The sequence below is a fragment of the Hypanus sabinus genome, chromosome 17, assembly GCF_030144855.1.
Source record: "Hypanus sabinus isolate sHypSab1 chromosome 17, sHypSab1.hap1, whole genome shotgun sequence".
Classification (NCBI taxonomy): domain Eukaryota; kingdom Metazoa; phylum Chordata; class Chondrichthyes; order Myliobatiformes; family Dasyatidae; genus Hypanus; species Hypanus sabinus.
Genome location: NC_082722.1, coordinates 62,487,777 through 62,510,757, shown reverse-complemented (window position 1 = coordinate 62,510,757; position 22,981 = coordinate 62,487,777). Strand labels below are relative to the sequence as shown.

Here is a 22,981-nt window from a genome sequence, read left to right as displayed (position 1 = left end):
ATAGGAGCAGAATTAGGCCATTTGGCCCATCAAGTCTGCTCTAAATATTGCATCATGGCTGATACATTTATTTTCCCCTCCTCAGCCCCATTCACTGGCCCTCTCCACATAACCTTTGGTGCTGTGGCCAATCAAGAACCAATCAATCTCTGCCTTTAATACACCAGTGACCTGTCCTTCACAACTGCCTGTGGTAACAAATTCGCCACCTTCTGGCTAAAGAAATTTCTCAGCATTTCTGTTTTAAATGGATGACTCTCTATCCTGAGGCCGTGCCCTCTTGTCCTAGACTCCCCCATCATGGGAAACATCCACTCTGTCTAGGCCTTTCAACATTTGAAAAGTTTCAATGAGATCCCTCGCTCATCCCTCTAAATTCCAGTGATTACAGGTCCAGAGCCACCAAGCATTCCTTGTAGGATAACCCTTTCATTTCCAGAATCATCTTTGTGAACCTCCTCTGAACTCCCTCCAAGGCCAGCACATCTTTTCTTAGATGAGGAGCCCAAAGCTGTTCACAATTCTCCAGGTGAGACTCAGAGAAGCCTCAGCATCACATCCCTATTGTATTCTAGAACTCTTGAAATGAATGCCAACATTACATTTGCCTTCTTCACCACCAAATCAATCTACAAGTTAACCTTTAGGATGTTCTGCACGAGGATTCCCAAGCCCCTTTGCATCTCAGATTTTTGGATTTTATTCCTGTTTAGAAAATAGTCTACACATTTATTTCTTCTACCAAAGTGCATGACTATGCATTTTCCAGCATTGTATTTCACTTGCCATCTCCTTGAACATTCTCCTGCACATTCTCCTGATCTGTCTATGTCCTTCTGCAGACTTTCTTTTTCCTCAACACTACCTGTCAATCCACCTATCTTCGTATCATCTGCATACTTGACAAAAAGCCATCTATTTCATCCTCTAAATCATTGACATACAGCATAAAAAGAAACGCTTCCAACACCAACCTCTGCAGACACCACTACTCACTGGCAGCCAATCAGAAAAGGATCCTTTTATTCCCACTTGCTGCCTCCTAGCAATCAGCCAATGTTATAACCATGCTCGTAACTTTCCTGTAATACCATGGGCTCCTAATTTGGTAAGAAGCACCTTGTCACAGGTCTTCTGAAAATCCAAATATATGACATCTTCTTTATCTATCCTACATGTAATCTCCTCAAAGTACTCTAACAGGTTCGTTAGGCAAGATTTTTCCTTAAGAAAACCATGCTCACTTTGTCCTACCTTGTTCTGTGTCTCCAAGTACTTCATAACCTCATCATTAACAATTGATTCCAACATCTTCCCAACCATTGAGGTCAGGCTAACTGGTCTATAACCTCCTTTCTTAAAGGGTGGAATGACATTTGCAATTTTCTAGTCCTCCAGAACCATGCCAGAGTCCATTGATTCTTGAACGGTCATTACTAATGCCTCCATAATCTTTATCATTACCTCTTTCAGAACTCGAGGCTAAACCTTACTTATATTATCCTTAATTAATTGGATGGAGGTTCGGAGTTATTGGCACTACTGTATATGTACTTAATATTATTCAATGGCCCATGTTGGTTAGTGTTTTTTTTTGTTTTTTTTTCTCTCTTTTTTTGGGGGGTTTTTCTTTTTTTTCTCTTTTTACTTCTTTGTTCATTAATGTTCTGCGTTTGAGAGGTTATATATTTTTATTATTACATATCTGAATGTCTATTTAAACTATTAATTATGTACTCTCAAACATTTTGTATTCATGTTTCATTTATGTTTGTTTAAAACTAATAAAAAGATTTAAAAAGAAAGAAAAGAACTCGAGGGTGCAGTTCATCTGGTCCAGGTGACTTATGTCCAATTAGGACTTTCAGCTTTTTGAGTACCTTCTCCCTTGTAATAGTAACTGCACTCACTTCACCTCCCTCACATCATTCAACACCTGGCACACTGCTAGTGTATTCCATTGTGAAGACTGATGCAAAATACTCATTTAGTTCATCTTCCATCTCCTTGTCCCCTGTTATTATTTCTCCAGCCTCATTTTCTAGTGGTCCTAGATCCACTCTGATCTCACTTCTGTTTTTTATACACTTGAAAAAGCTTTTTCTATTCACCTTGATATTGTTTGCTAGTTTGCTTTCATATTTCATCTGTTCCCTCCTAATGATTCTTTTAGTTGCTCTCTGCAGTTTTTTAAAAGCTTCCCAATCCTCTACCTTCCCACTGATTTTTGTTTTGTAGTATGCCCTCCCTTTTGCTCTTACTTTAGTTTTGATTTCTCCTGTCAGCCACAGTTGTACTATTTTGCCGTTTGAGTATTTCTTTGTTTTTTGGAATATGTCTTTCCTGCACCTTCCTCATTTTTCCCAAAAACTCAAACCATCGCTGTCTTCTGTCATTCCTGCCACCATCTCCTTCCAATTGACTTTGGCCAACTCCTCTTTCATACCACCGTAATTTATTTGACTTGACTGAAATACGGCTAAGTCAGACTTTACTTTCTCACTATCAAATTTCAAGTTGAACTCAATCATATTATGATCACTGCCTCCTAAGGGTTCCCTTACCTTAAGTTCCCTAATTGCCTCTGGTTCATTATATAACACCAAAACCAGTATAGCTGATCCCCTAATGGGCTCAATGACAAACTGCTCTAAAAAGCCATCTTGTAGGCATCTAAAAAATACACTCTCATGAGATCCATTACTAATCTGATTTTCCTGATCTAGAATATCTGCATGTTAAAATCTCCCATGACTATCATAACATTGCCCTTTGATATGCCTTTTCTATTTCCCATTGTAATCTGTAGTCCACTTCCCAGCTACTGTTTGGAGGCCTGTATATAACTACCATCAGGGTCCTTTTACCCTTGCAGTTTCTGAACTCAACACACAAGGAATCCGCATCTTCCAGATCTATGTCATGTCTTTCTAATGCTTAGATGCCATATTTTACCAGCAGAGCCACACCACCCCCTCTGCGGATCAAGAATCTGTTGTGTTCCCTTGCCAATATTTGATTCACTGTGAAGATGGGGTACAAATGATGACCAATAACATAATTGCTCTTTAGGGCTAAGTACAGTCTGACAAATTTCTGCATTGTTTATCTTTTCAGACATTCTTTTTGCTCTCAGTAACACTTATGTTCATTAGATATGAGGCTGTGGTGGATAATGAATAAGTATACGAAAAGAAAGAAGCAGGAATAGATCACGTGGTTTCCTATGCTTCTTCACTATCCAGTAAGATTGTGCCTGATCAGCATTAGTTTCTGTGGAAACTGTATACAACTTGATCCTCTTGACATCTGGTGCAGTGAATGTGTCCTTGGTGACAGTGTGGTACTGATTGTATCTATTTTGTCCGCAATATGACTCTCATGCACACACATATCTTCCTAGTGGACAAGAATGATCGCCTGGCACTTTCCAAGCACATAGAAGTGAAGCTTCCCTCAGTGTCCTGGTAACGTAGTGCTTAATGTAATGCTTTGCAGCTTCAGCTGTAAGGTCAGGGTTCAATTCCCGTTGCTCTTTGTACGTTCTCCCCATGACCGTGTGGGTTTCCTTTGAGTGCTTTAGTTTCCTCCTACATTCCAAAGAGGTATGCATTATGGTTACTAAGTTGTGGGCATACTATATTGGGGCTGGAAGAATGGTGACGCCAGTGGGCTGCCTCCAGCACATCCTCAACAGAAACGATGCATTTCTCTTCATGTTTCAAATTTTCAATGTACTTGTGACAAATAAAGATAATTTCTTTATTTAATCAGATCATTCAATAACCATCACAAAATGGATTATCTGCTTATTATCATACAACTGTGAATGGGAGCTTTCTGTGCACAAATCAGTTGCTGTGCCTCTTAAATTATTACAGTGATTTCAAAAGTATTTCCCTGGGAGTAGATACCTTTGTGTTGCCTGTTCAAAAAACATTCAGATTGGCTTGGAATCTTGTTATAAATCTGCCTCAATCCTAATTAAAGGTCTAGAGCCTAAAGTTATTAATATGCACCATAGCATTGCTGTAATTTGTACAAGAATATCTTCTATCCCCAGTAAAGATGGACATGTATCTCAAGACCATTAATGTGGACATAGACAGGACAAGGTAATCAATGGTAGACATATCCTTGCTTTTCAGAAGCATCAATTAAGGCAAAAATCTGAATGTAGGCATTTTCAATGCTATTAAGAAGTGGCAAGGCCATATTATAATGTTTTAAGTACAAGTGTTCTTACAACCAAAAAAAAAGATGTTCTTGTGCTTTCAATTTGTCTGGGAGAAAACAGCTGCTGATTTTCTTCTTAATGAGTTTCAGACATTTTTTTTATCCCTTAGCACTGCAGAGTTTTGTGCCGAATTGACAACGCAGACATCTTAGTTGTCCCAAAATGCCAACATACACTTCTCACCTCGAGAGATGCTGCTGGACCCGTTGTGTTAAGATGCAACATAGATCCGTGCAGCACAGTACAGGGACACCAGCTTTGTGCCAGCCTTTTAACCTAGTCCAAGATCAATCTAACACTCTACTTCCACATCCATTTTTCTTTCATCCATGTGCCTATCTGAGAGTTTCTTAAACGTCTTTAGTGTAACCACTTCTGCCACCACCCCTGGCAGTGTATTTTAGGAACTTATGACCCTCTCTGTAAAAAATCTTACAAATCAACCTCTGACATACCCCTTTGTTTTCCTCCACTCAATCTAAAAGTATGCCCTCTCATATTAGTCATTTTACGCAGGTGCTGGTTGTCCACTCTATCTATTCCTCTTAACATTTTGTACACCCCTGTCAGGTTGGTGGGATGATCAGGTTGACTATCAAATCACCTCTCATCCTTCTTCACTCCAAAGCAAAAAGTCCTAGCTTGCTCACCCTCTCCTCATAAGACATTCTTACTAAACCAAGCCGAATTATGGTAAACCTCCCCGCATGTTCTCTAAAGCTTCCACATCCTTATAAAGAGGTGAGCAGAACTGAACACAAGATCAGTTCTTGCAGTGTTCTGTTTGTTGTTTCAGATTACAGTGTCTGCAGTTTCTTTTATCTGGGGACTGCTTTCTCAGAGCTCAGTTTCTAATTCATCAACTTTTTGCCATCTCCTGTATATTGCACAGAGCATCATTTGTCTCAGTTCAGCTGTGCCAGCTGACTCTGATCCAAACCCTAGTTGCATCTAAATCCAGCCATCCCACTGTTCGCCTGACTGACCCCTACCCAAACCTTCTAGGTTCCTCAACTCATTGTTAACACTGTGTCATAATTCCTTCAAATTCCTGTTCCCCTATCACTGATCTACATTAACATCCTGTTTCATTTTGTTTGAAAGTTCTCAAACATGTATTCCAATTCTTATATAGTCTCGACAGTTATCCCACCCCAGCAGCCTGCTATTCTGTAATGTTCTCCTGTTGCTCAAATCACTGCACCTTCTATACATCTCCTTTTGCATATTCTTCACCTGTTGTCCTGCCAATTGAAAATCAGAGTAAGATCATAGGCATGGGAGCAGAATTAGGCCATTTAGCCCATTAAGTCTGCTCCCTATTCCGTCATGGCTGATTTATTATCTCTCTCAACTCCATTCTCTTGCCTTCTCTCCATAATCTTTGATGCCCTTACTAATCAAAAAACAATCAACATCCACTTTAAGTATCCCTAATCATTTGGCCTGCACAGCCATCTGTGGCAATGAATTCCACAGATTCACCACCCTCCAACTATAGAAATTTCTTTTCATCTCTGTTCTAAAAGGACATACTTGTTTTCCAAGGCTGTGCCCCCATTAGAAGAAACATCCTTTCCACGTCCACTTTGTCTCAACCTTTCAATATTTGATAGGTTTCAATAGGATCCGCCACCCCCTCATTCTCCTAATCTCCAGCGAGTACAGCCCTGAACCATCAAACTCTGCTTGTACATTAACCCTTTAATTAATTAAATGTCATTAACCTCCTCTGGACCCTCTCCAGTGCCAGCTCGTTCTTTGTTAGATAAGGGGCCCAAAACTGCACATAATACTCCAAGTGTAGTCTGACCAATGCCTTACAAATCCCCAGCTTCGACTAGTTGGCAGATTGGTACATGACCTGTACTCTTCACAGGCTGCAGGCCTGATTCACCCAGGCTTGACCCTTGACTCAATGAACTTTAATCATGGTGTAACAGATATGGGCACAGCGCAACACGAATGCAGGATGTAGATTTCCTTGACCGCTATTTGCTCATTAGGGTCCCCTCGCCGGACATTGTGATTCTAAATACTTCTGTTTTCCTTTTTTTTCCTGCCTTTTCTTTCTTTTTACACATTGGACTTACAGAGTTAAGGAATTAATCCAGATAGTCTCTAACAAGAAATTATGATGCAGTCAATTATTGTGACTCAGTTCATAAATTAGTATTCATTATTCACAGACCTGAACTATGAATCTGGAGATCTGAGTTGCAGTCAAGTTAGATTTTACTTTAGATAATTAATGAACGTTTCAGAAAAGACAACCAAGAAATTACTGGACTGTCATTAAAAAACTTGGTAATGCTCTTTGGAGCAGGAGATCAATCTTTCTTACCTGGCCTGACATGTATTTGACCCTAGGCCTAAAACAATCTGAACAAGGAACTGCCTTCTGAACTGGCTTAAAAAGTGAAGAGCCGATCAGGGATAGGCAATAAATGAGGGTATGCCCGTGACAAGATGAACAACTGAAAACAAAATTACCCTGGATGGTTCTGCAGGTTTTATGGCCAAACTCTAATATTTACTGCTACCTCTTGTAACTATCTTTCCAAGCATGAGGCTCATATACAACCACAGATATTTTATTAATCATCCTCATCAGACATCACTTACGTAGATTTAGTTACTAATGTAAGCCTGCCAACATGCTTAAAGTATAAGGTTGCTGTCACATCAGTGTATGCACAGATCCAATAATGACTAGTCAGAACAGCCAGCTAAAGACTGCTGTAAACTAATCTGATTCCATGGATAATAGTTCACAAAATCGGCATTAATGCAGCCATAAATTTTACACCGATGCAGAATTTCCAATGGAAATGTATTCCGGAGCATAATCCCAGTAAAATTTGATAATAAATTTGCTCTGCCTGACTGACCTCTGCCAGGGTGGCCTATGTTTCCCCCCACACCCCCCCCCCCCAGCCTCCACTGTGATTTTTATTTAAGCTCCATTGAAAAGGAAGGGAGATCTTAAAGTGGACGTTCAAGTCCCAAAGGTGGGAAATAAATGCACAGAAAAGAAAAGATTTAGGGAAAAATATTTGTAGTCTGGCAAATAATCATTTGGTTTAGTACAGGATATTTTCTGCCATGTAGTACTGTGCAGACTCTCATAGTATTCTGCAAATTGTGCAGATCCCTATTCCTTCTTTTAGTTTAGAATTTTTAGGGGCATCTCATTGGCATAGCACTCTTAGACTGATAAATGCTGAAGTGGAGCCATTTCTGAGGCTGTCTACCTAAACCAGGACGAGGTTTGATCCACTAAGAGCCACGCCGATTTGGAAAGGTCAAATGTGGAGCGGAAGTGTCTAGAGCATATCACTGCAGCGGGGCCCAAATCTGAGTGTGGGAGACGTCCTGGTCCTTGGACAATGTAAACACCGGGCCAGGTGGACTGCGAAGGAAAGGTGTTGGGACCAAAGGTGAGGGTGGAACAGTTCTGCTCCGTGACGTTTTACTTTGCTCTCCTCAGCGCTGAGGCCGAAGCTGTGTCGTGCCCCGGCCACTCCGGGCTTGGTGTCTGCAGGCTTCGTGGTGATTTGCCTCTCTGTATGATGGACTGAGAATGAGTCTACGGGTCTATTCCGGCTGCTCCCAGCTTCGGGTTTATGGCCTCAATTTCATTCTGAATGCAGATGCTGGCTTTATTGTTGGCATGATTTGATTTGATTTTTTCTCTCTCTGTCTGCACATTAGGTGTTAAACTTTTTTTAAAAAAACTAGGTTCTTTCAGGTTTCTTGTTTTGTGGCTGTCTGTAAGCAGACGAATCTGAAGGCTGTATAATTTATACCTACTTTGATATAAAATATACTTTGAGCTTTGAACTTTGACTGAGTGCCTCTCCTTGCATTATTGTTTACATTCAGGCAGTACAGAACAGAGAATGGGAGATAGCCACCCACTTACTTTGAATTCTGTGATTGGTTCGTTATGCAGGATAAAGAAATTAAATTAAGTATTGCATTAACTTTTCAAAGTTATTTGTATTCTTCCTGTGTTGCCTGTGGTTATTTATTGTACATTTCATTGCCATGATGCTTTGTAGTCTTGCCTTCATGTCTCTGCTCCAGTCCAGTGACATTGAGTTAACCCAGCATCAGCTTGACAGCTTTCCGAACAAAACGCCAAATGTTAGTTGCCCTTGTGCTGTCACACACATAAGAAAGGGAATTATAGTTACACCGTGATGGGAAATCAAGTGGCAGGAGTTTTGGCTCCTATCACACTTCAGCATCCCCTGCTGGCTGAATGTAACGTTCAAAGAAAATGCACAGAAAGCCAAAGTTGTACTGCTCTCCCCTCTGCTGGAGACACACGATTGCTCAGTGCTGTGGTGCTGCAGGAGCTGATGGAATGAGGTAATGTTTCCAAAAAGTTTTCCTTAACATTTGCTTTGAAATAACAGAGGCTCTGAGCTGCACCGATTACACTCAGGAACCTTGGGAACTGCTGTCTATAATCATACTTCTTTGAAAAAGCTTTCTTACTTTGCTCCACTTAAAGCACAGTCTGTAAAATTGCTCAAAATCCCAGTTATTAACAATTCCAAAACTAAAAACAAGCTGAAACAAATTTAGTGCTGTACTGTTTTGGACTTCTCTCTCTCTCTCTCTCTCTCTCTCTCTCTCTGACTCTATTTCTTTCTCTCCCTTATTTTCCCTTTCTTTTTCTATTTATCTCATTTCATCTGTCTTTTCTTTCTCTTTACACTTCAACCTCCTAATATATATTTTTCTTCTTTTTCACTCCATCTGTTTCTTTCTCTTTTCTTTATGTCCCTGTTTCTTCTTTTGCCTCACTCTCCTCTCTAGATTTGCCTTTTTCTCTCTCACCCTCTTTCTTGTTAGATTTCTTTTCCTTTTTTTCCCCCTTCCTATGTTTCCCTCTCCTCTTGTTCTAGGTTCTATTGAGATAATTAAAAAATAGAAGAACGCAGGTTTATTTCAGTTTGCAGAAATTACTGAAGACAACTCTGTCTGCAAAGCACTGGGAGACAGTACTTAATAATCCCAGAGAACAGAGTACATCTGTAACTTTTTTTTAATGAGCAAAAGAAGATCACATGAAATCACAGTCAGCACTCTTTACAGCTCTCGATGGAGGCCCACTTCCTCAGGAATTACCTCATGGTGATTTACAGATTATCAAACAATGTACAGTACTTCAGTGTAAAATTTATCTTCTTGTTTCTGTACAGTTACGAGTGTTAAGCAGAAGGGCTGACAGATTTAAATTGGTTGAAATTTTGCATTGGGTCTTCTGCCAGCATTGAGGGTTACAGAAGTGTCTGATAGACTTACTTCTCGTCTGTTTACTGTTAACTGTATTATTTACTGTTTCCCTGTTCTGCGCATTTCAAGTGTATTTTGAATTATATTTTCTTAACTTACTTGCAGTAATACTTTATTTTATGTGCCGTGTGTGATATGTGTTTTGCATCTGCACCCTGTGACAGCAGAGGGACGTTGTTTCGTTTGGTTGTATATATGTACAGTCAAATGACAATAAACTTGAACTTTGTGACAGTCACTGCAATTAAAGGTCACATCACTGGTTTCATATAATTTTCGGATGTTAATGAGTTGTACCACATAAATGCAAGTTGCTTTTTTTTTTTGCGAAGCTCTCATCTTCCAAACTGAAAAAGCTTTAGCTCAGGATTACATAAGGTTCCTTCAGCCTTAGGGTTTGGACAACCATATGGATTGCACCTGCCTTCTCCACGCCTGGCATTGTGCCTATGCGCCTGAAGCACTATAAGACATACTTGACCCTGTTTAACTGCTCACTTTTCCTGGAATTGAATTTCTGCCTCACCACTTATGTGCTGATTTATTGGTTTATCTGCAGCTTTCAAAACCTCTGCATCTTAAAGCCTGTCGAAAGTAGAAGTGCTTTGTTGCAATTGCAGCATTTCAATTGAAGGTTATTTAAACATAAATCGCTGGACATATTCGGCAGGTTAAGAAATATCTGTGGAGAGAGAAACACAACTAACATCTCAAGAGAATGATAATACTTTAGGACTGCTTTGCCAAGAAAGCCAGTTTGATAAATATTCTATGGTGTGGCGCAGAGTGCCAGTTAGAGATGCAGAGTCATGGAGCACCGCAGCACAGAAATAGGCCCTTCAGCCCATCTAGTCCATGCTGAAATATTCATCTGCCTAGTCCCATTGACCTGCATCTGGACTGTAGACCTCCACACCCCTCCCGTCCATGTACCATCCAAATTTTTCTCAACTGCTGAAATCAAACCCTCATCCACCACTTCCCCGGTAACTTGTCCACACTCTTGCCATCCTCTGAGTGAAGAATTTCCTCCTCATGTTTCCCTTAAGCATTTCGCCTTTCATTCTTAACCCATGACCTCTGCTTCTTGTCTCACCCAATATCACTGGAAAAAGCCTGCATATATTTACCCTATCTATACCACTCATAATTTTGTATACCTCTATCAAATCTCCCCTTATTCTCCTACATTCTGGGGAATAAAGTCCTAAACTATTCAACTTTTCCCTATAACTCAGGCCCTCAAGTCCTGAAAATATCCTTGTAAATTCTCACTGTACTCTTTCAAAATTATTGTCAACTTTCCTATAGCAATGTGAACAAAGCTGCGCACAATACTCCAAATTAGGCATCACCAGTGTCTTCAACAAATTCCGTAAAATATCCCCACTCCTGTACTCAATACATTGATTTATGAAAGCCAATATGCCAAAAGCTTTCTTTACAATCCTATCTACCTGTGACGACACTTTCAACACACACTGTTCCATGCCCTACCACTCACCGTATAAATCCTACCCTAGTTTGTGTTCCAAAGAGCAGCATCTCACATTTGTCTGTATTAAATTCCATCTGCCGTTTTTCAAACCAATTTTCCAGCTGGCCCAGATCCTCACTGTCCCAATCCTGGTGTCACCCACAAATTTGATGATCTGGTTTACTACATTATCACTGAGGTCATTGGTATGGTTGACGAACAATAACAGACCCTGCACCAATCCTTGCAGCACAGCATGAGTCACAGCCTTCAATCACAGAGGAAACTATCTACTACAACTCTGGCTTCTCCCACAGAACCATTGTCTAATTCATTCTGAATGTCAGTTGGTTTGGACTAAGTTATTGTCAACTTTATTAATGTCCTTCAGCCAAGGGAAACTGCCACCCACACCCTGTTTGGCCTATGAATGACTCCAGACCCACTAATGCATTTGTTCCCTCGCTACCATCTCAGCAGAAGGCCAATGCGTTTGGACAATAAATGTTGGCATTTCAGAATTCGAATATAGGGTACACATCATGGGAAAATAGAGTACATGTCCATATCCCATTAAAATAAATGAACGAGAGATGGAATAGTCACATGGAAAATGCAGTAAGTAGCTTCCGTATCTAGTGTTTAAGAGAGGAAAAAATCAACCACGGTTGCTGATGGGTGTACCTCGCGGAGACGTAGGCGGAGGCTGAGACATGATGGTGATAAATTGTGACTCCTTCAAGTTCACTTACGAAAACAGCTTAATTTCTACCTTTGATGTTTCTCCTTTTCCCTTTCAGGATGAATGGGATTCTGTTGAAGACCCTGACGTGGAGTTACACTGAGACTTCAGTTCTTTGCGATGGTGGGACCAACTCCTGAGGGCTCACAGCTGGCCGCTTTTTGATATCCCAAGAAGGTGGCCTAGAAGATGAGTACACCTTCGAGGCTCTGAAGTTTCGTAGACCTGTGGACCTGCTAATTCTAAACCGGTGCTGCTGATTGAAGCGTTGCGGGAGAGAACAGAACATCAGGATCAGTGGTTCAGCTGTTGCAGGCAGACTGTGTATTTGGTGAGTTGAGCTCTCTCTCTCTCTCACTGGTGGGTGAAAGATTGTTGCCAATTTTCGGGACACAGAACTGGGAAAATCAAGAGGCGCAACAGACTTTTAACACCATAGACCAGTAAGTTGTTTTGTTATGTCTCCCCTCTCGCTGTGAAAGAGGACACCTCTTTTTCCCTTTATTAAGGAGAGAGAGAGAGAGAGAGAGAGAGAGAGAGCGAGCCTGTGGTACTTCAAGTTGTTGGGTGAATGACTGGTTTTATTGTACTGTAGACCCGCACGGTCTTTATTGGGAACTTTCCTATTGCATGCTTGGTGGGCAGAGCGTGCTGATGTTCTTTTACGGAAGTGGGTAGGGGTGGGGGAGGGTTGTTGATTTGCTGCTGCTTATGCGTGGGGGGGGGGATAGAACGGGCTCTGGAGTTCTAACATTTTAACAGTCACTCATTCTTTTTGGCACTCTTGTTTTCATTGATGTCTGCGATAAAAGGAATTTCAGGGTTTATATTGTATATACTTCTCTGATATTAAATGGAATTATTGAACTATTGAACATGGTGTGTTTGTGTGTGTGTGGGTTCAGGTGCACGACACCTGTTGTTATCATACCGTGCCTAAGCTCAGATGAGGCTCCAGAATTTGCTGTGTCCCCGTGCAGCCATTCCTGATCATGAATCAGTTGCTGAGAGGGAGAGTGGAAAGAGGAAGGCAGGGCTGATATAAAGAAGAAAAACTGTGTTCCAGCACTGCATTGTCCATTTATTTTGACATGATGGAGTGCCCTCTCCATAGTCTGGTTGCAGTCCTGTTCTCAACAAATCTGGGCCCCAGAATGTGTCTTCTAACCTTTTGTCTCAACCATCTCCACCGCAACAACATTAATGTCAGTGAGAGCCTGTATTCCACTTCTTGAAGTCCAAGATCAGTCCTTTGGTTTGATAGAGTCTATAACCATCTCTATTACATGCTTGGGAGAGATGTTAAAGTAACTTATAAAATGAAGACCATGCTGAGGGCCTTTGAAATTTTCCGTTGTCAGGATCTCACTGTGATCCATGTACTTTGTCCAGCATAGACATCAGTTAATTAATAAATAAAGAATAGAATTTGAGAGGGGCCTGAATCTCTAGTTCTCTGGCAACACAGGAGCATTCTACCAAATCAGTTGAGGGAGATACAAGAGACTGCAAGTCCTGGAATATAGAGCAAATAAGCAAACTGCCAGAGGAAATCAGTGGGCCATAGAACATAGAGATCTACAGCACATCCTCCCTAGGGTCAGACCAGCTTTGGGGAGGAAAATGGACAGTTGACATTCCTGACCCAAAATTCGACTGTCAATTTCTCTTCATAGAAACAGCCTGACCTGCTGAGGTACTCTAGCAGTTTGATGCATTTTCTGTTGTTAATGATTGTACTCCAGTTGAATGCTTCTCCATTCTATGTCAACCAATTCTAACCATATATCTGTTAATTTCTCCTGGCTATGGAGCACCTACACCTCAAACACAACACTCCACATGTTTGCATGCTCCAAATTCATGGTACCTGTGGTTTTACCAATGACATGAATTATGTCAGCACAGTTATGGATAGTGCCCTTGGGACTGTGGGTGGAATTGATCTGCCATTATAGTTGCCGTTATAGGGAAGTATACCATATGAGTTCTTCACCATCTTGTCTTCATGTATCACTGCTTTCAGAGAACTACATACTTATCTCCCTAGGTCTGTCACTCCTACAACACTCTCCAAGCACCTCAGATTTTACTGCACAGTCCTGCCATGCTTTAACTTCCCAAATTACATCTGTTTGTGCTTTACTGAGCCCTCTTCCCAAGTTGTTCTAGGTCCTGTTGTAATTTTAGATGGCCCACTTCACTGTTCACCACACCACCAATTTTGATGCCATCTGCACACTTACTAATCAAGTCCCCTTACATTCTCTTCCAGAAGAGGTTGTCTCCCAGACTGCCTTCTCATCCTTATTTCTGGGAGGCTGGATCAGGATTCCAGTTTACCTGTCTGCACTATCATGATTCAAGGTTGTTTAATATAATTTCAAGTACACACATATAAAAGAGACTGAAATAATTGTTACTCCGATGCAGCAGAAATGAAAACTTTGTAAGATAAAGAACACAATAATTATATTGTCGGTGCGGGCAGCGGAGTGCGCAGGAGCAGACTGCTGGGCTTTGGCTCAGCGGGCTTCGGTGCAAGGGGACTTGAGGTGAGAAAAAATCAGTGAGCCTGAGTACGTGCTTGCTGAGGTAAAAAAGATAAGGTCGGCAGGTACTTTTTTCATTTATTCTGACTAATCTGGGATCAGGTAATGGGGGAGACAGTTAGAGCAGTGATGTGCTCATGTGCAGTATGTGGGAGGTCAGAGTCAACACAGTTGTCCCTGATGACCACACCTGCAAAAGGTGCATCCAGCTGCAGCTCCTATCAGACCGAGTTAGGGAGTTGGAGCAGGAGCTGGATGAACTACGGATCATTCGGGAGGCAGAGGCAGAGATAGATAAGAGTTATCGGGAGGTAGTCACCCAAAAAGACAGGAGGTAGGCAAATGGGTGACAGTCAAGAGAGGCAGGGAGAGCAGACAGAGAGAGCAGAGCACCCCTGTGGCCTTTCCCATCAACAATAAGTATACCGTTTTGGATACTGTTGGTGGGGATGACCTATCAGGAACAAGCTGCAGTGGTCCTGTCTCTGGCACTGAGGTTGGACCCTCGACTAGGAAGGAGAGGAGGGAAGAGAAGAGAGTGGTAGTGATAGAGGATTCTATAGTCAGGGGGGCGGATAGGAGATTTTGTGGGAAGATCAGGAGTCTCGGATGGTATGTTACTTCCCTGGTGCCAGGGTCCAAGACATATCAGATTGGGTGCAGGTTATTCTCGAGAGGGAGGGCAAGAATCCAGATGTTGTGGTCCATGTAGGGACCAGCGACATGGGTAGGGTGAGTGAGGGGGTCCTGCGTAGTGAGTTCAGGGAGTTAGGTGCGAAGCTGAAGGGCAGGACCTCCAGGGTAACAATCTCAGGATTGCTACCAGTGCCACGTGCGAGTGAGGCAAGGAACAGAAGGATTATACAGATGAACACGTGGCTGAGAGGATGGTGCAGGAGGGGGGGGGCTTCAGGTTTTTAGATAATTGGGCTTTGTTCCAGGGAAGGTGGGATCTATTCCAAAGGGACGGTTTACAGCTGAACTGGAGCAGTACTAACATTCTTGCAGGAAAGTTTGCTAGTGCTTCTCGGGGGGGGGGTTTAATCTAAATTTGCAGGGGGCAGGGATCCAGAATGAGAGAGAGGATAGAGAGATGAAGAATAAAGGACAGGTGGGGACTACACAGTTCTGGAATATTAAGTGTGTAGTAGAGAAAGGTGAGGCGGAACAAGTGATAAGGAGGACACATGTACAGAGGGATGGTCTGACGGAACATGGAGTTAAATGTGCAGAAAGAATAAGTAAATTTAGGAAGGACAACAAAATTCAAGGGACGTATAGCCCGATGGGAGTTTGGGGAGCTGGGTTAAGCACAACAGGCAGCGATTTAAACAGAGAGAGGAGAAATGGGCTAAAAATTCAATATCTGGATGCACAAAGTGTCAGAAATAAGGCAGATGAGCTTGAAGCTCAGGTGTGAATGGGTAACTATGATGTTGTTGGGATAACGGAGACATGGCTGCAAGGAGATCAGACCTGGGAAATAAATGTACAAGGGTATACTTGCTATTGTAGGGACAGAAATGTGGGCAGAGGGGGTGGGGTGGCCCTGTTGGTGAGGAATGAGATTCAGTCCTTTGCAAGGGGGGACATAGGATCAGGAGAAGTATAGTCTGTGTGGATAGAACTGAGGAACAGTAAGGGCAAAAAGACCCTAATGGGTGTTGCCTACAGGCCACCAAACAGTAGCATGGATATTGGATGCAGGTTGAATAGGGAGTTAACATTGGCATGTGGCAAAGGTAATGTCGCAGTAGTTATGGGGGATTTCAACATGCAGGTGAACTGGGAGAATCAGGTTTTTGCTGGACCCCAGGATAGGGAGTTTGTAGAGTGCCTACGGGATGCATTCTTGGAACAGCTTGTACGAGAGCCGACCAGGGACAAGGTTATTCTGGATTTAGTCTTAAGTAATGAACAGGATTTGATAAGCGATCTTGAAGTAAAGAAGCCATTAGGAGGTAGTGACCATAATATGATAAGTTTTTATCTGCAATTTGAGAAGGATAAGGGCAGATCGGAGGTGTCATTGTTGCAGTTGAACAGGGGAAACTATGGAGCCATGAGGGAGGAGCTGGCCAAAGTTAACTGGACGGATATCCTAGCAGAAAAGACAGTGGAACAGCAATGGCAGGTATTCTTGGGAATAATGCCAAGGTGCAAAATCAGTTCATCCCCCGGAGAAAGAATGATTCAAAGGGGGGGGAAGGTGCCACGGTGGCTGACAAAGGAAGTCTGAGATCGCATAGCATTAAAAAAAAGGAAATATGACAGAGCTAAGGTGAGTGAGAGGACAGATGATTGGGAATTTTTTAAGGAACAACAGAACTTTACTAAAAAGGCAATACGGGGAGAAACAATGAGGTACGAATGCAAGCTAGCCAGGAATATAAAGGAGGATAGCAAAAGCTTTTTTAGGTATGTGAAGAGAAAGAAGATAGTTAAGAACAATGTTTGGGCCCTTGAAGAATGAATTGGGTGAAATTGCTATGGAAAACAGAGAAATGGCAGAAAAATTTAATAAGTACTTTAGATCTGTCTTCACTAGGGAAGACACAAGCAATCTCCCAGATGTATGGATGGGCCAAAGACATAGGGTAACAGAGAAAATGAAACAGATTGACATTAGGAAGGAAACGGTGATGAGTAGACTGATGGGACTGAAGGCTGACAAATCCCCGGGTCCATATGGTCTGCATCCTAGGGTACTAAAGGAGGTGGCCCTGGAAATTGCGGATGCATTGGTAATCATTTTCCAATGTTCCTTAGATTCAGAATCAGTTCCTGAGGATTGGAGAATGGCTAATGTTATCCCACTTTTTAAGAAAGGAGAGAGGGAGAAAACAGAGAACTATCATGCTGTCAGCCTAACATCAGTAGTGGGGAAGATGCTAGAGTCCATTATTAAAGATGAAATAGTAGCATATCTAGATAGCAGTGATAGGATTGGGCCAAGCCAGCATGGATTTACCAAGGACAAATCATGCTTGACTAATCTATTGGAGTTTTTCGAGGATGTAACCAGGAAGTTAGACAAGGGAGATCCAGTGGATGTAGTTTACCTCGATTTTCAGAAGGCATTTGATAAGGTCCTACATAGGAGATTGGTGGGTAAAATCAGATCTCATGGCATTGGGGGGAAGATATTGACATGGGTAGAAAACTGGTTGGCAGATAGAAAGCAAAGTACAATGGTGAATGGGTGTTTCTCGGAATGGCAGGTGGTGACTAGTGGGGCTCGGTATTGGAACACAGCTGTTTACGATTTACATCAACGATTTAGATGAAGGCATTGAGAATAACATCAGCAAGTTTGCTGATGATACTAAGCTGGGTGGCAGTGTGACATGTGATGAGGATGTTAGGAGAATTCAGGGTGACTTGGATAGGCTGAGTGAGTGGGCAGATACTTGGCAGATGACGTTTAATGTGAATAAGTGTGAGGTTATCCACTTTGGGAGTAAGAACAGGAAGGCAGATTATTAGCTGAACGGTGTAGAGTCAGGGAAAGGAGAAATACAAAGAGATCTAGGAGTCCTTGTTCATCAGTCACTGAAGGTGAATGAGCAAGTGCAGCAGGCAGTGAAGAAGGCTAATGGAATGTTGGCCTTTATTACCAAGGGAATTGAGTACAAGAGCAAGGAAATCCTTTTGCATTTGTGCAGGGCCCTGGTGAGACCACACCTGGAGTATTGTGTACAGTTTTGGTCTCCAGGGTTAAGGAAGGACATCCTGGCTATAGAGGAAGTGCAGCGTAGATTTACGAGGTTAATTCCTGGGATGTCCGGACTGTCTTACGCAGAGAGGTTAGAGAGACTTGGCTTGTACATGCTGGAATTAAGGAGATTGAGAGGGGATCTGATTGCAACATATAAGATTATTAAGGGATTGGACAAGATAGAGGCAGGAAATATGTTCCAGCTGCTGGAAGAGTCCAGTCCCAGAGGGCATGGTTTGAGAATAAGGGGTAGGTCATTTAGGACAGAGTTAAGGAAAAGCTTCTTCCCAGAGAGTTGTGGGGGTCTGGAATGCACTGCCTCGGAAGGCAGTGGAGGCCAATTCTCTGGATGCTTTCAAGAAGGAGCTAGATAGGTCTCTTATGGATAGAGGAATCAAGGGATACCGGGGACAAGGCAGGAACCGGGTATTGATAGTCGATGATCAGCCATGATCTCAGAATGGTGGTGCAGGCTCGAAGGGCCGAATGGTCTCCTTCTGCACCTATTGTCTATTGTATATATATAAGATAGCTTATATACATAGATTGATTGTAAGTCCATAAAATGACGTTAGGTACAGGCCAAGTGAAATGATAAAGTGGTTGTGTTAGGGGGTGTGGAGAGGTGGTTTAGTGGATGGAGGTATTGATCAGCCTTACTGCTTGGAGAAAGCAACTGTTTTTTAGTGTGGTAGTTCTGGAATAGACACTATGTAGTCTTCTTCCTGATAGGAGTGGGACAAACAGTCCATGAGCAGGGTGGGTGGGATCCTTTATGACATTACAGGCCCTTTTCTGACCCCTTTATGTATATACAGCCGGCCCTCTTTATCCGCAAGGGATTGGTTCCGGGAGCCCCCGCAGATACCAAATAACATGGATGCTCGAGTCCCTTATTTAAAATGCCGTGGTATTTGCATATAACCTACCCACATCCTCCTGTATACTTGAAATCATCTCTAGAGTACTTATAATACCTAATACCTAATGTAACTGTTATGTAAATAGTTGTTATACTGTAATGTTTAGGGAATATTGACAAGAAAAAAACTGTACATGTTCATCTCGCTCACAACAAAAGCAGTGAACAAACGAGATGTGAGGAGAACAATGATCAAACAACGAGTAAAACTTGTACTTACCTGTACAGTAGTTGCTACACTGTCTTGTTCAGGGAATAAAGACGCTTCGGAGGAGGTTCAATAATACTAAAGTCAGGAACTGTGGAGGTTGAGGGCTGAAGATCTTCAAGCGTTGAACGTCGAGACTTCAGAATTGCAGATGCTTTAGTTAGAAACATTGTTATAGGAAGCTGTCCCTTCCTTTTCCTTGCATCATCAAACAAATCTTGCAGTGGTTGTAGGCATGTTGTTGTCCCTCGGGTAACACGGAGGCTTCGTTCCAGGCTTCGAATAATGCTCGAACAACAAGTGCTGGAAGAGCCCTTCCGTGTTTTCTCGATTCGCGGTTGGTTGAGTTCGCGCATGCGGAACTCACGGATAAGGAGGGCTGACTGTATGTCCCTGATGGTAGGGAGGCTGTTGCAAGTGATGGATTGGGCAGTTTTGACTTCCCACTGTAGAGCCTTCCTGTACACCATAGTGTAGTTTCCATACCGGGCAGTGATGCAGATCGTTAGGATGCTCTCCACTCTGCATCTGTAGAATGGCGTGAGCGTAGATGTGCATAGTCCATCTCTCCTCAGCCTCCTCAAAGCAGAGGCATTGGTGAACTTTCCTGATTGTCTGGAATGTGTTCAAGAGCCATGAGAGGTTATGTGAGATGTGCACTCCTAGGAGTTTGAAACTGCTTCGCTTTTCCACTGCTGTGCCGCTGATGTGAGTGGTGCGAGTTCTCCGGAAATCAATAATTATCTCCTTTGTCTGGTCAACATTGAGGAAGAGGCTATTTCAAAGGATTCAGAGTACATTTACGGTGTGTATAAATTACACCATCTTGAGATTCGCCTCCTTACAGGCAGCCACGGAGCAAAAAACCTGAAAGAACCCAATTTAAAAAAGAAGGCCAACACCCAATGCACAGAGAAAGAGTAAATAAAAACACAGGTCATGCAAACAATGAAAGCAAACAATGGTATTCTGAACCAATATGAATCCCTAGTCCCAAATCCCAGAACAGCCAGAGTAGGCCCATAGTCTCAGTCTTAGTTCATCATAGTGATAATGTAATATCACTACATTATCAACATAATTATAAGGAAGAACTTAGTTCATTTTTGTGCAAAGTAAATCAAAGTGATCATAAGGCTGCTAAACTTTAATAACGAGAGTTGTGCCGGAAGTACCTGTCCTTAAACCTGGCGGTGTAAAACAAGTCTTTCATACAGTTAAAAGAAACATGCATTAATACTCTACCTTTCAGACTTCAGGATTTCTCAAAGTACTTTATAGGCAAGAAAAAGTTCCTATTGTCCAACCATACTGGAGAACGCTTATTACCACGTGACCTGATTCTCAACTGTCATATTTTCTTCTTCAGGAGAGGCAAAATGAATTAAATCTTCTCTTGAATGGTCCTCTATCACAGCTCTTCTTCTGTGATCTCTACTGCCCTCCGACTCTTCGACTATGTACTCACCCAGACTTGCCACCACAGTTCTCCCATCAGATTCCATCCTCTCCAGCCCTTTACCATTCCCACCCATCTGACTTTACCTATTCACTTTTTACTGTCCTCCTTCCTCTCTCCTCCCCCCCCCCCACCTGTTTATTCTGGTGTCTCCTCCCTTTCTCTCTTGACCTGAAACATCAACTGCTTTTTCATTTGTGTAGATGCTGCCTGACCTGCTGAGTTCTTCCAGCATTTTGTGGGTGTTGCTTTGCACTTCCAGCATCTGAAGAATTTCTCATGTTTATTAGGTCTGGGCCTGTTGGGAGAGAGCTCATATCAAAGGAATCACTTGTGAATTACAACTACTGTTGTTATGTTGCTGAAACAACATGTTGGTGTCTAGGAAATAGTTCTGAGATACCTGATACTCTTATTGCTCCATGGCACTTTGCATTTAGCCAGCACCGTATCCACTGAGGCAAGAATAACTTCGAAGTTAAAATTGTATCATTTAAACAAAAAGAAATAAATCAGGTAACTGCAATGATACTTGACTTCTGAGTACTCCTCTCACTGCTCCACACAATCTTTACAGATGACATACTATCAGAAATCACAGTCTGCATTTGCTGTCACAGGAATTCCCAGGATTCTGTCACCCTTGGCACTTTCACCTTGACCTAAAGGTTGCACAGCATGAACCTTCACATCGGCAAGATACCGCAGACAATATTTGTGCCATATGCATTGATTTTATTGATGCCGAATTCCATGTGAACATTGATAGAGGGCAAATCATTTTTAGTTCATAAAACCAACACATAAATAGGGTCTCATGGGACTTTCTCCACTTGAAATACAGTGGAGAGAAGGCAGTACAAACTATCTCTCAAAGTTTTACATTCTTGTGTTTCTAAGACCCATGCAAATTCCTCTTTTCACTTTAATGGCACAGCTCATTCAGAACTCCTAAAGAGATCCCGTCTTTGCAAGTTAGAGACTTATGAAAGTAAATGCAAAATTATACAGAAGAGGCCATTGATAGCAACAGTGACGTACCTGTGTTTACCTGTTACACAGGTCTCCCGCCATCTTATTTCACCTCACCTTAACAGCACACCTTTCTATTTATTTACTTAGAGACGGTGGTTGTCCATTGTGTCCGACGATAACAGGAAACCTGTCCGGGAGAGTCCTTAAAGTGGAAAAGCAACTGCACTGGGGCAGTTCCCCTCTCTCGACCTCTGAAGTCCAGGTCCAATGGTGTGAACAAACATCACAAACTGTGGTCTTCCTTGGTTACAGTGGATGAGCGTGATATGTCCTGTGCCTTGTTCTGCCCTTTGTTCTCCACGGAGCGTAGCAGTATCACCTTCCTGGCCATTGAATCGCATCCACCCAGTTTACCAGAGATGACTTTGCATGCCTTAGAGATACCAACGTGCCCTTCCGGCCCAACAAGCCCACGCCACCCAGTCACACCCACGTGACAAACTATCCTACTAACCCATATGTCTTTGGAATGTCGGAATCCTACACAGTCATGGAGAGAACATGCAAATTCTTTTTAGACAGCAGTGGAAATTGAACCCAGGTCATTGTTGCTGTAAAATGTTAGGCTTTCTGGTACATTACCATGCCACCCTAAACAACTGTCTGGGGAGTTGAATCCCAGTCTCCCACATGACAGGCCGTGATAGCAGCCACTATACCATTGAGGAATTTCTCTCTCATTTACATATCGACCATACTCTGAAATACACAGGTGCAGTTTCTCTGATCGCTCATTGTAGTTATCTCTGCTGCATTCCCATCACAGTCACTCCCGCTTCCATTCTTGAATATATTAGGAATTCAGTACAAGGAAACTTCTTCCCCACATTCACCCTCTTAATTCATTTACCCTGAAGCACTTGGTCACCTTTTGATCTTCCCTTTAATAAGGAGCCCAGGCTGCACACCTAATGCTTGCTTCTTCTCAGTTCAAAATTATATTTTTTACTTTATTCCTTGAGTAATCTAGAAAGTACAAATGTATCACTTTGAAAGTCTGGTTTAATTAAGTGTCAAAGCTAATTCTGATACTTACAGCTAGAAGGAAGGGGCGCAAGGTTCTACTGTAATATGATGGAGACGTGGAGGACCTGTGGAATTTAACCTCACTAATACTCCTTTCGCTTTTGTTTCCCACCTGGCTGACCAGATGTGTTGTGGGAAGACCTTTCACAGGAGGTGCCTCCGGGCAAACTTAGCCTTGGACAACTACGAGGTCAATGGGCATGAGAACCATTGTGAGATTGAGAGAACAGGACGCAAGGTAGAATAGAGTGCAAAAGGCAAGTGGCAGATGTCAAATGCTCCCTACAGGAGTCTG

General features: G+C 42.3%; 1 long non-coding RNA gene across 1 annotated transcript in view; it reads left to right on the top strand.

Annotated features, from left to right (window-relative positions):
* The window catches only part of LOC132407213 (uncharacterized), a 42,835-nt gene extending 30,398 nt beyond the window's left edge, over positions 1 to 12,437 (top strand). The window contains exon 3 of the long non-coding RNA XR_009516404.1: positions 11,825 to 12,437. This is a non-coding gene — a long non-coding RNA (uncharacterized LOC132407213). The remainder of the gene's footprint in view (positions 1 to 11,824) is intronic.
* The last annotated feature ends 10,544 nt before the right edge of the window (positions 12,438 to 22,981 follow it).